The following is a 10,762-nucleotide window of genomic DNA, read 5'->3' as shown; positions in this document are numbered from 1 at the left end:
CCCAGCTCCAGCTGCAAAGCAGAGCCACAGAGAGAGTTCTGTCAAGGTAAAACATGAGCCTCAGCTAAGTCAGCGGCAAAGCTCCCAGTAACCTCCTCACGGGATCAAAAATAGAAACTTGAGCCCTCGCGGCTCTAAGAGATGGAGCTGAGGAATAGAGAGGGACCCTCAGGTCCCTGAGGGAAAAGAGGAAACAGATTCTAGTGGTGGCCACTGCCAGAGACAGGTCATTAGTCTCATCTGCTAAGTCCAGCCCTACTAATTGTGTGCTCCAGCTACACCCCCTATCACAGGCAGAGCACCCTGCCCAGTGATAGTATATAGCAGCAAGGAATGAATTCACAGTGTATCCACTGAAGGGAAGGATATATTTTAAAGGAAGAGCTTGTCCATTTTGAGATACTCAAGACTGGTATGTAGTCCCTTCCTGTTTATAGCATACTTTCTGGACAATTTACTGACTGGGTTTTGTTTGTTCTGTTATTTTAATCAGCATAGCCATCTCTTTACTATTTCTTTAAAAAATAAACCTGTCCAGCCAAGTCCTTAATTTTTAGAATAAAATTCTTGAGATGTTGAATATTTTTGTATTCCTACAGTAGAATTCAGCTTTCTTAGGAGGTAGTTCAGTACTTTCTTTTTTCTTTAATGGGTTATTAAGTTCATTAACATTCCAAGTGACTATTTTAAAGTACCATTAGTCTACATTATGTGGTAGAATTAAGGAGAGGTCTATTAAAACCAAGGTTTGCCTTATTTCCTTTAATTCTCTAAGGTGAATTCAAATACCAAGCAATAGAGGGTACTTTCATCAGACTGCATCAGTTAAGCAAGGAAAAGGGAGGAGGGAAGAAGAAGCTTTAAAAGTTTCTTTCTCAGACTCCTTTGTCAACTGTGCAGAGGAAATATCCTCCTATTTTACTTCCCACCAGTAACAATTACAATGAGTCAAGGTACATGCCTACTCCAAGCTGGCACTTGTGTCTCTTGCCTACCACTATTTTCAGAGACTTATTCTATGCTATGTTGTCCTATCTGTTGCCCACATAGAGAGGCAGGAGCTGGTTACAACGAGTAATAATTTTAATATGCAGCAGAAAAAAAAAAGCCTGAATATAGCACAGAACTCTGCTAGTATATTCCTTCAACCAGCCATTCCCCTGCTGTTTAAAATCTCCAAAAAGCAAATAAGAGAATGACTGTATCTACCTATACAAGGACCCAGTCAGGTTCCAGCCCCCAATACTTGAAGAGCCGTGCAAACTACAAGAGAGTTAAACCCTGAAGGATTTACAAAAGGAATTTGCAACTCACCACATGTTGTACCTATCTCGCTTGTCCTTCTGGGGAGTTCAGAGCAGGACTTCAGCCATGGAGACATGAGGATCTTGCCCACATGAGTTATATAAGGTCACTTACAGTCAAAGGGAAAACCCAGGTACCTGCAGGTCATGAGTTGATCAGCCCCAGTAAAAGACTCCAGGATGGTTAGATGAATCTCCCTCTGGGGGCACTCCTTTCTCCTTGTTCACAGTGGAGACATCCCAGCCAAGGCATCATTCTTCAATCATCTGAAAGTTAGCTTTCATGAATCCCACGCTCAGGCATGGCCTATCTACTTTCTATGATTTTTGTATCATTTTAAAGAACTCCTCCTTAGTCCTTCTGAGATACATAACATTGTTCCATGAAAGAATGACATTTTATTATAAACTTAATAAATCCTTTAGTACAGCAGTTGTCTGCCATTATTTACAGCCCTTCCTAAGCAAGCGAATAGTAAATGCATACAGCTGAGCTCAGCTCTGTCTCTCTCATCTGGTTTACAAACCTAGGATGGGTTTTACTGCAGTGAGAGAGTCATCATTTAGAAAATCAAGATCTGTATGAAAGTTCTTCCTCTGATTACTAAAAAATATAATTCCATAAAAAAAAAACTAGTAGTCCTCTACATCTCTAGTATTCAGCTAGATGTTTGCCTTTCTTTCTTTCTTTCAAAGAAAAACATATCTTCCTCCAAGTATCGGAGCAGATAAAAGGAATTTTTTCCCTTTATATCTTACTCATTCCTTTCCTAGGTAAATCCTCATCTTATAGCTTGATCTCATGGAAGTGGGAGCGAGAAACATAGATAAGCACAGGAAAAAGTTTATGTGGGAAAATAGAATATCAATCTAAACCCATCCTCCTAGAAAGAGCAAGTTTATAGATCAGACATGGGGAGCCCATCACTGTCACAGAGAACATGGAAGAATTATTGTGGTGGGATATGACCAGCTTTGCTTCCCACAGTTTATCAGCAAGAGTTTCAGGAAAATGTCGAAATGAGCTTTCCCAGGCTCTTATTCAGCACAGAGCTAAAACACGATAACTTAAGTTTTGAATTATGGCTTTGCTGCATTTGGGCTTCTCTCTCAACATCAGGCTCTATTGCAAATAATTTAAGTGATTTGCAATGACAGCACTTTGCCTCTTTGTGACAGATGCTCTGAATGAAACATTATCTTCTTTAACCTCTTCCAGAATTTAGTTTAGCAAATAACAACAAAGAAGGAGAAGCTGCAAAGGCCAGGATTAGAATCCAAGGTGCTCCGGCCAAAGTGGGTAAAGTGATCTGGAAACAAACAAAAAATGCAGCTCAGCCAAAACAAGTGCTACACAAAAATATATGGGATGGAGAATGACTGGCTCACTGTACCACTTCTGTAGAAAAGAGTCTGAGGATTAACACATACCACAAACTCAACAAGACAACACTGCCATTCTGTTCCTGAAAAAAGAACGCATCAACCTGGAATTGCAAACAAAAATCTAATCTAAAAACCAGAAAACCATCTTTTTGCTGTACTCAACACTAGAAAGGCTTCTCCTTATAGAGTCCTGTGCATAAGATAATAACTAATCACACTCCTCCAGGCATGCTACAGGTGTCAATCTCGCTCGGGTGCCACTATGAACACGACACAGGAACTAAGCTCGGCTCTCTTCATCTTTCTGAAGCAATCTTATAAACCTGGCAAATGCAAAAGAACAAGCACGCTGGATGCGAGCTTAACAAATGAACAGGACGAAGCTTTCAAACAGTGAGTAGCATTGAAGGATTTATTTGCCATTGATGCAGATCCATGGACATTCTCCTGACACTCTGAAAAGAATAAGTAACAATAACTGCTCATAGAGTGCAGACACCTGGTTCTAGGTGGTTCCTTGTCATTCATTTAGCAGCACACTTGGATTTGGAGGCAAGGCTGAAGCAGATGGCTATTCAGGACAGAGGAGGATGGGTGTGTCTCAGAAACAAGGCTTGCAGTCTCATGGGGGAAAGCTTATCCAGATGGTTTTGTTTTGTTTCTTCCTTATAGGGGAGAGCAAAAACGCTACTGAATTTCTAACACTGGGGGAAACTGCAGAAGGCACACCTTCTGGTTCATGGGATCTCCCCTGCCAGGTGAGGATGTTTTTCTATTGCATGTGGGTCTGTGATGCTGTCTGAACAAGAAGTGGTTGCCTCCATTCAAGTTATCAAGCATGAGGGGCAGATGTTAGAATTACAGTGGTTAATAACTGCAGTCTTTAACAAGTTTGTCAATAAGCTGAAAGCTGAATGGCTTCACCAAGAATAATACAGTCAGTCTAGTCCTGTAGGCAACCATGCAGTAGACTACATCCAGAGAGCAAGAATAAGGTGCAACACATCACCTACTGCCGTAGAAAACTCAGATTCCTGAGTTTATACAAGAAGCTAGAAAACTCTAATACTAAAAAAGTCTGGAAAGAGGCAGAAAGAACCTAAAGTAGGAAAATTCGAGGCTGGAAATGTAAGTGCTACCCCTGCGCTAGTCTATGTGTGTGTTTGAGTCAGCCTCCAAGCACTGGCTTTCATCTAAGATGAAGTGTGTGGCTAGCTCAAAGCCTTGCTACTTAACATTCACATTCAAAGGTGATACTTCATGGAGGTTCATCCCTGATACTGCTGCTTGTTCATGGCATTTATCTGAGGATCCACATTTAATCTTTATCATTCTTTTTATCGAAGAAATCAATTCTCATTAATATTTTTAAAAGCTTTTCAGCAGGTGTTAATGAACTGTGGGAAGACCCTTCAGGGATCATACTCTTCTGTCACATTGGAAGTGATGATGAGTGATGTGATAAGCAGCAGCACGTTAGGAGTTTTTAGGTTTTAGCCAAGATCATCACAGAACTAAAAAGCTCCTGTTCTATGTGCAATATGGAAAACAACTCAGCAACCTTAACAAAATGCATGGATAACACACGCACAAACAAGGAAATTCATCAAATGTAGTAAAATTCTTCTCCTAGTCCAGACAAAAGAGCCCATTAAAATGTTATAACAACTACTTTCAAACAAACAAACAAAAAACATTTATAGAAGAACAGATGAGGTTGGATGTATGTTTTATAGTTTCTAGCCAATATATACAAGTCATCCAAAAAACGGACACTCAAATCACTTACCCATCTTTTTCCAAATATCAGTTCCTTTTACAGGCAATCACTCCCTTTCCTACAAAGGGAGTTACTTTTCAAAACAATTGTTCTCCACAAAAAGATCAGCAAATGAACTTGTTATGAGAGCTAATCTGATCCCCCAATGCTAAATAATATTTTATCACCCACAGTAATTCCAGCCAACCTTAATTTTATATGTCCTTGTTTTATTCTGTAATGAAAATGTAATTTTATCTCTTTGTTTAATACTGTAATGAAAATATAATGTTTAATGTATAAGCTTGAGACTTTTTAATATTGTTTATTAAATGTATAAATAAGAATAGTCACCAAGGGTGTATTATTCATGCCAGAATTCTATGGCTTTCTGAGATTGTCATTTGGTGGAGAACAATACATGCAGGAGGAAATTTAGAATGATGGATCCAGTGGTGTTACAGGGTTGGGTAAGTGTTGTGTATCTTACTGGCTTGTGTTTCAGCTGTACTGTGTCTGAATTAAAATATGTCTTCTCTTAGTCACTAATGACATATTTTGTAGGAAAAAAAAAAAAAAAAAGCAATATACCATGTTAACCTAGTGCCCTAGTTGCTGAAACAAGTGTTAACAAGAATGGTGATGCATGATGCCAACACAGGAAATGAAGCAACAAGCAAGAGAAAAGAGGTGGTTTTTTGATTGTTTTTTGTTTTTGTTTTTTTACAAGATACAGATTATATAGGGTATCAGGCTTAGAGCTGAATTTTACTGGGATCTTAAAGGCCTAGCTAGGAAGACACACATTTTCAGTTTTACCTTGGAACAACTGCAGCATACAAAGCTCAAAAGAACTTCATACAACACCATTTCCTACCACTGCAAAATGAGATTCTGTTGCCTGAAGCTCTCCAACAGTGACTAAGAGACTTGGGATATGAAACTTGCCCCAAACAAAGCATAATATTTACCAAAAGAAAATAAGCTAGGTGTGCTGCAAGTAGAAAGAACACAGAATTCTAAAAGTACAGTTTCCTCCGATTTCAGTCTAATCACAATTAAAGATCTGCTGGTGACAGTGACAACATGCATGGCACAAAATGACTTTTAAGAACACAGCTTAACGGTAGAAAAGGCACAGAGCTGATAAAGATCATATAGCACACAGACACTGCAGTTATCACCAAAGTACCACAGATGACTTGTGCTACAGCGAAGCTATTCATTATAGCTGGAATTAGAAAGGACAGAGTTGAAAATCTCCCCACTTAAGAGAAAAACTGAGACAATTTCAGCAGCAATAAGTATTTTTCATCAGCTGATCTTTCTTTTTCGAATTAGCAGTTTATTTCCGCTGGTTTGTTTTCCAAGCAAACACAGCTGAAGTGCTGCTTTATCTTTTTTTGTCTTATGTCAGTATTCAGATACAGCAAACTATGAACTTTATACAGTAATGGAGGAAAACATTTATTTAGTTGCAGCACATCCCATTCTCTTTTATGTTTGTTTTAGGACTTGTGAAATGCATTAGGTATAGACTGTACAAGAAATATGACTAAAAACATTGCTGGGCCATCGTCTCCGAGAATTCTGGCAGTAAGCCAGAGATACGCTGCACCTAAATTTTGCAATAGTTTTGAGTTATAGCAATCTATAGGGTGGTCTCCTTCGCTGCACTCCTAAATCAAAAATTTGTTTTTAAATGATTCTCATGACACCTTCTTTTTTTTTTTTTTTAAAAAAAAAGAATGGTGATCCACAGCTACATAAAAATACAAGCCAGAACACAGCAGTCAAAACCCTTACTGATTCTCCATCTCATTACATGCCTACAAATTGTGGAGGCAGACTGGGGTGCAGTGGACAGGCAGAGGAACTGCAGCCATTAGTAGGTGCATCATTTACCACACCAAAAAAAAAAAAAAAAAAAAAAAAAATCCTCAACACGTCAAGGTAGAATTCCCGGGGGAAGGGGAATTAAAGGTAAGTATTTCTCTTCTCAACAGGAAAAATAATGCATGCCGGCAAACCGCAGCCCTGTTGAGGCTTCCCCCCTACTCCGAGCACAGCTCACACCCAGGCTGGGTCCTGCCCATGGGGCAGGCAGGGCACAAGCTGCCATATCCCCTGCCAGGGGCACATCAGCTGGTGTCTGCAACACCCTGCTTTCTCTTAATACTTTCAAGTCTAAAATCTTGTCTCTCTCTGCAACACGCAGCAAATAAGACTGTCTACTGACCAAAATAGTCTAAAAGCTTTTGCTTTTATGTATAAAAAAGAGAACCACAACTTTCCCACTATTAGCTTAATTTGCAATATGAATACCAACATACATCAAAGTATACTGTCTCATGTCAAGTAAGATGAATACTAACCAAAGAAGTTAGCTATTGTTTCAGTCCATGAAGCATAAAGCATTGTCAGAATAAATCAAGAATCACTTACAGTAGAGCCAATATGGCTCATAACACATCACATCATTTGAGGCTCTAAACTATAGACAGATTATTACACTTAGATTTTCTTATAAAATGCTCTATAACATTAATCCAAAGCAGCTAGGAGAAAAAGAAAATGTTAGCAAACACAAGCTAATCAGCTGTGTAAAGAGAGATTGTTCAGGCAAATTCAGTTTCTCTCATAAATCAGAAGAGTTTCCTCCCATAACAAATTTGTCCATAAAACATGACCCTCTAATTGAAATGGAAGTGTCTCCTGAATCTATTCAATCAATTTGAATTTTCAATTCAAATGGATCTGTTTGAATACATTAGATATCCTAAGGAATGCAGAGTTTTGTAATGGGAGAAAGAAGGACAAACAATATAAAAGCTTAGGTTAATATAAGAGCTGAGGATACAAATGCTGGACAGAACAAAGTGTTTTTAAAGAAGTGAAATATCTGAGGAAGGATAGTCTGAAATGACTCTTCAAAGCAGCAAAGTCTTTAAGGGGCTACTACAGCAAAAATATGGTCATCTTCCAATCCAAAAAGTCTAAACTTGCCTACTGCAGAACAGAGCAGAAACAGCTAAGAGAAAAGATCCCAGAGGCATTCTTCAGTCATTACGCTCCCTCTTATCAAAGGTTTAAAAGACCACAGTAGTCATTTTTAAGTCAAAGCACTGAGGTACAGAACACAGTACAGGCAGCATATTAAGATGATGACTATGCAGTGTACTGTGTAAATATGCTAATGGAGACAGCACCAGTTATAGATTTTCTTTTATTCCTTGTAGTCCTCAGAAAGATGAAGGTGAGAAAATGATGAAAATATGATCATTGCCAGAAATATAAACCACTAGTAATGCAGTGGTATGACATTTTGTTCAGTACCCTGGCAACATTACATAGACAGAAGCAGAATAACATTAAGTCAAAGGATTTTCCAAGTGACTGCTAGAAGGGGTATTTTCATCAGCTTCCCTTGATATTTGCTTCCACTACATTCAGGTATGCATAAACAAGAGAAAGACAACTACAAGCATCACATATAAATAAACAGACTAATTATAGACTATCAAAACTCCTGATGATAAACTAAAGACATCTTCTGACTTCTGCAGTCACAAAATACCACTAACATCTTTCTGGGCCAACAGTGGCAGGAATATCCCTTTAGTGCAGACGGGCTTTATTTTTCAGGAAGCAGATCTGCTAAACATTTCTCCTCTGCTGGGAAGCTGGCAGCCTGAGTCTGTCATTCCCCTGCTCCCCTCCCCAAGTTTAGAAAATTTGTTCCACCTTTTAGATACTTCTGAGGATGCTTATGGTTTTAGTCCATGTTACCATCATTATGTGTTCCATATTTCTTTAAGACTTAAATGCAAGCATTTGTTTATGTAAATTAAAACTATGAAAGATAAAAGTTATATGCAATAATTTTTCTAAAAGACAGCATGTAGCCAATAGGCAATGACTGCAGGATTTGTATTTTTTACCCATCCTTTAAGTCAGTCTTTAGGAAACCCATTGTATCTATTCTCAAGTAGAAGCAAATTTTATTGCCATCAGTTACTTATGCAGTGCTCATTAACATTTTTAACCAAGTAACCAAATTTGTGATGTGTTCTGTTCAGAACAGCGTTTAATTTCTGTGTTGAAGACTTTCAGTATGCAAGACAACCCTACAGATGTTTGTGCAGATAAATGGCCCTATTGAACAAAGTGTTACTAGTCACATGCAAGTTTACCCAAGCATTTTAAAGTTTTTGCAAAACTAGAGCTACAGTTAGTCATTTCCATGCCATCTGGGTTCAATTCCATAAAAAAAAAAATTAACTTCATACTTAAATCCTCATGTATAAGCAGTGGTGACTGCTTAAGTGCATAAAGATTAAAGACTGCAGGACCCACTTGTTACCCGCAATTTGCCTGTTCTCACAAGATGTTGAAGCCTGAGGAGGGCACAGGGCATGTACCAGGGCATGCCAGGTGCCCTAGCTGACAGTCAAACAAGGAAACACTACCCTCAAGGGGAGGTCTCACTGGTGTCGCTTGAAGACTGGGAGGATGAAAAAGAGAAAAGCAGTAAAAACCTAAGAACCTGCCTAAGCTGTTCCCTGACCTGATCCTCCTCTACTGAGGGTAAGTCTTCATCTGCCACAAAGACTCAAGAACAAAAAGATAGCCTATCAAATTGTAAGCACTGAAATCAAAGTTTAAGACAAAGGTCTCTGTGTATTCAAATATTTATGTGCTGAAGATGAAGTTGAAGTGTCTGACATTAAGGCCTGAAATAGAATAATAATGAAAACAGACGTTTTAACTATGAAAATATCTTTCCAGTTTTATTATAGAAGTGCTTGATAACACTTTCATTAGAAAGACTGCAGTAAAGGTCCCATTCTAAGCCTTACCCTGAAGGCACCTTTCCATCTATAACAATGAAAAAAATCTCTGCTTTCAGTGCACAGACTTTTAACCGTGAACAATTTCTTTCTAAACTGTTTTACAGATGGAACTAAAAATATTGATCTGTCTCCATTTTTAGAGCTTGTTTCTAACATTCTTATTCTCTGTAGATTAAAAATGGCTTTCATTCCACAGCAAAAATTATATGAATTTTTATACCACACATAAATCTTATCCGAATATTTGTACTCCCGCTTCCCTTCCCCCTGCAGAAGTAGGCTCTCAGAAAGAACTTTCACAATCAAGTTTACTGGGACTTCAAATAAGGAGGAGAAGTCATGAAATATATGAAAATGGCCATTTTATTCCACTTAAAGTAAAATTGCACTTTAGAATGTATTTATTGTTAAGAGCTTTTATGATTATATCTAACTAAAGTTTGCATAACACTGTTTTTCTGTAGTTTTAAAGTACACCAAGGATAGATATTTCATCTATTGGTCACTACTCCTACCCGCATTTAGAAGACTACAAAAAAAAAATTCTGTCTCCTAATGTGTATGCTTACGCAACAAAATCAAACTCACTTTGCTTTTTTTTTTTTTGTGCACATCTTTTAATGCAAGATTCTGGGAATAGCAAATTCATGAATTTTTCTTGATATGTGTAAACATATTTTGAAAGGTCATTCACATCTCTGAGGCTGGAGACCCAGGCAACACTCAGAAATGAGCAGTTTTCTTTGTAGTTTCCCATATTTCCAGCTAAAGGAAACATAATTTGAAAGCTTAGCATTTCGTCTCTCTGCTGCCTGGAAATACACAAAAGCATTTGCAGAAAGGAGGGGAAGGATAACTGATCACCCGAACCACAAGAGTCTTTCAAGGAGAATTTAGTCCAAAACTTGGACTGAGATTTCATATATCAGCCAAAGGGTACATGTCCTGACTTGCAGAAGGGGGAATCCACATGGAAGGGGAAGATGTACAGCTTGCTGGCACCATGAAAAGAAATTTGATTTTGCAAGGTGAGGGAAGGATCTGGATATGTTCTGACACTAAGTGTTCCTCACAGAGATCCTACGTTAAATTAGACATTAAAAGTAGATGTATTTTCATATACACGTTAATGTACATACACATATATGTGTGGTCAAGGTCAGCCCTCACTTGTCACAGACTTGCCTACAAAATACCACTTTCCAGCCAACTCGAGCACCATATATCCAACCAGCTACTCTTACCTTCTCTCCTGGGTTCAACAAGGACTACCTTTCTTCTTGCCTCCACTACTTAGCAGGAAAGAAACTGCAAAACAAAAAGTGAATAGTCCTTTTAGTCAGTTTTTTGTATCACGCTCCATCCTTTTTCATATTTGATGTGTACAGGAAGCCACTAGGAGAATTACTGAACGATAGCATCTGCAGTGTTTTTGAAATACAGATGGATACCCACTTGCA

General features: G+C 38.3%; 1 long non-coding RNA gene across 1 annotated transcript; it reads left to right on the top strand.

Annotated features, from left to right (window-relative positions):
• Positions 1–362: 362 nt before the first annotated feature.
• LOC106486793 (uncharacterized) lies at positions 363–4,647 on the top strand. Its single transcript, XR_001292954.1, has 3 exons — positions 363–412; positions 3,363–3,448; positions 4,066–4,647. It is a non-coding gene; the product is annotated as an uncharacterized lncRNA (long non-coding RNA).
• Positions 4,648–10,762: the final 6,115 nt, after the last annotated feature.

The sequence above is a fragment of the Apteryx mantelli genome, chromosome 3 (genome assembly GCF_036417845.1).
Source record: "Apteryx mantelli isolate bAptMan1 chromosome 3, bAptMan1.hap1, whole genome shotgun sequence".
NCBI lineage: Eukaryota > Metazoa > Chordata > Aves > Apterygiformes > Apterygidae > Apteryx > Apteryx mantelli.
Note: the sequence above shows the minus strand (reverse complement) of the source record. Positions and strands in the feature narration are given on the sequence as shown.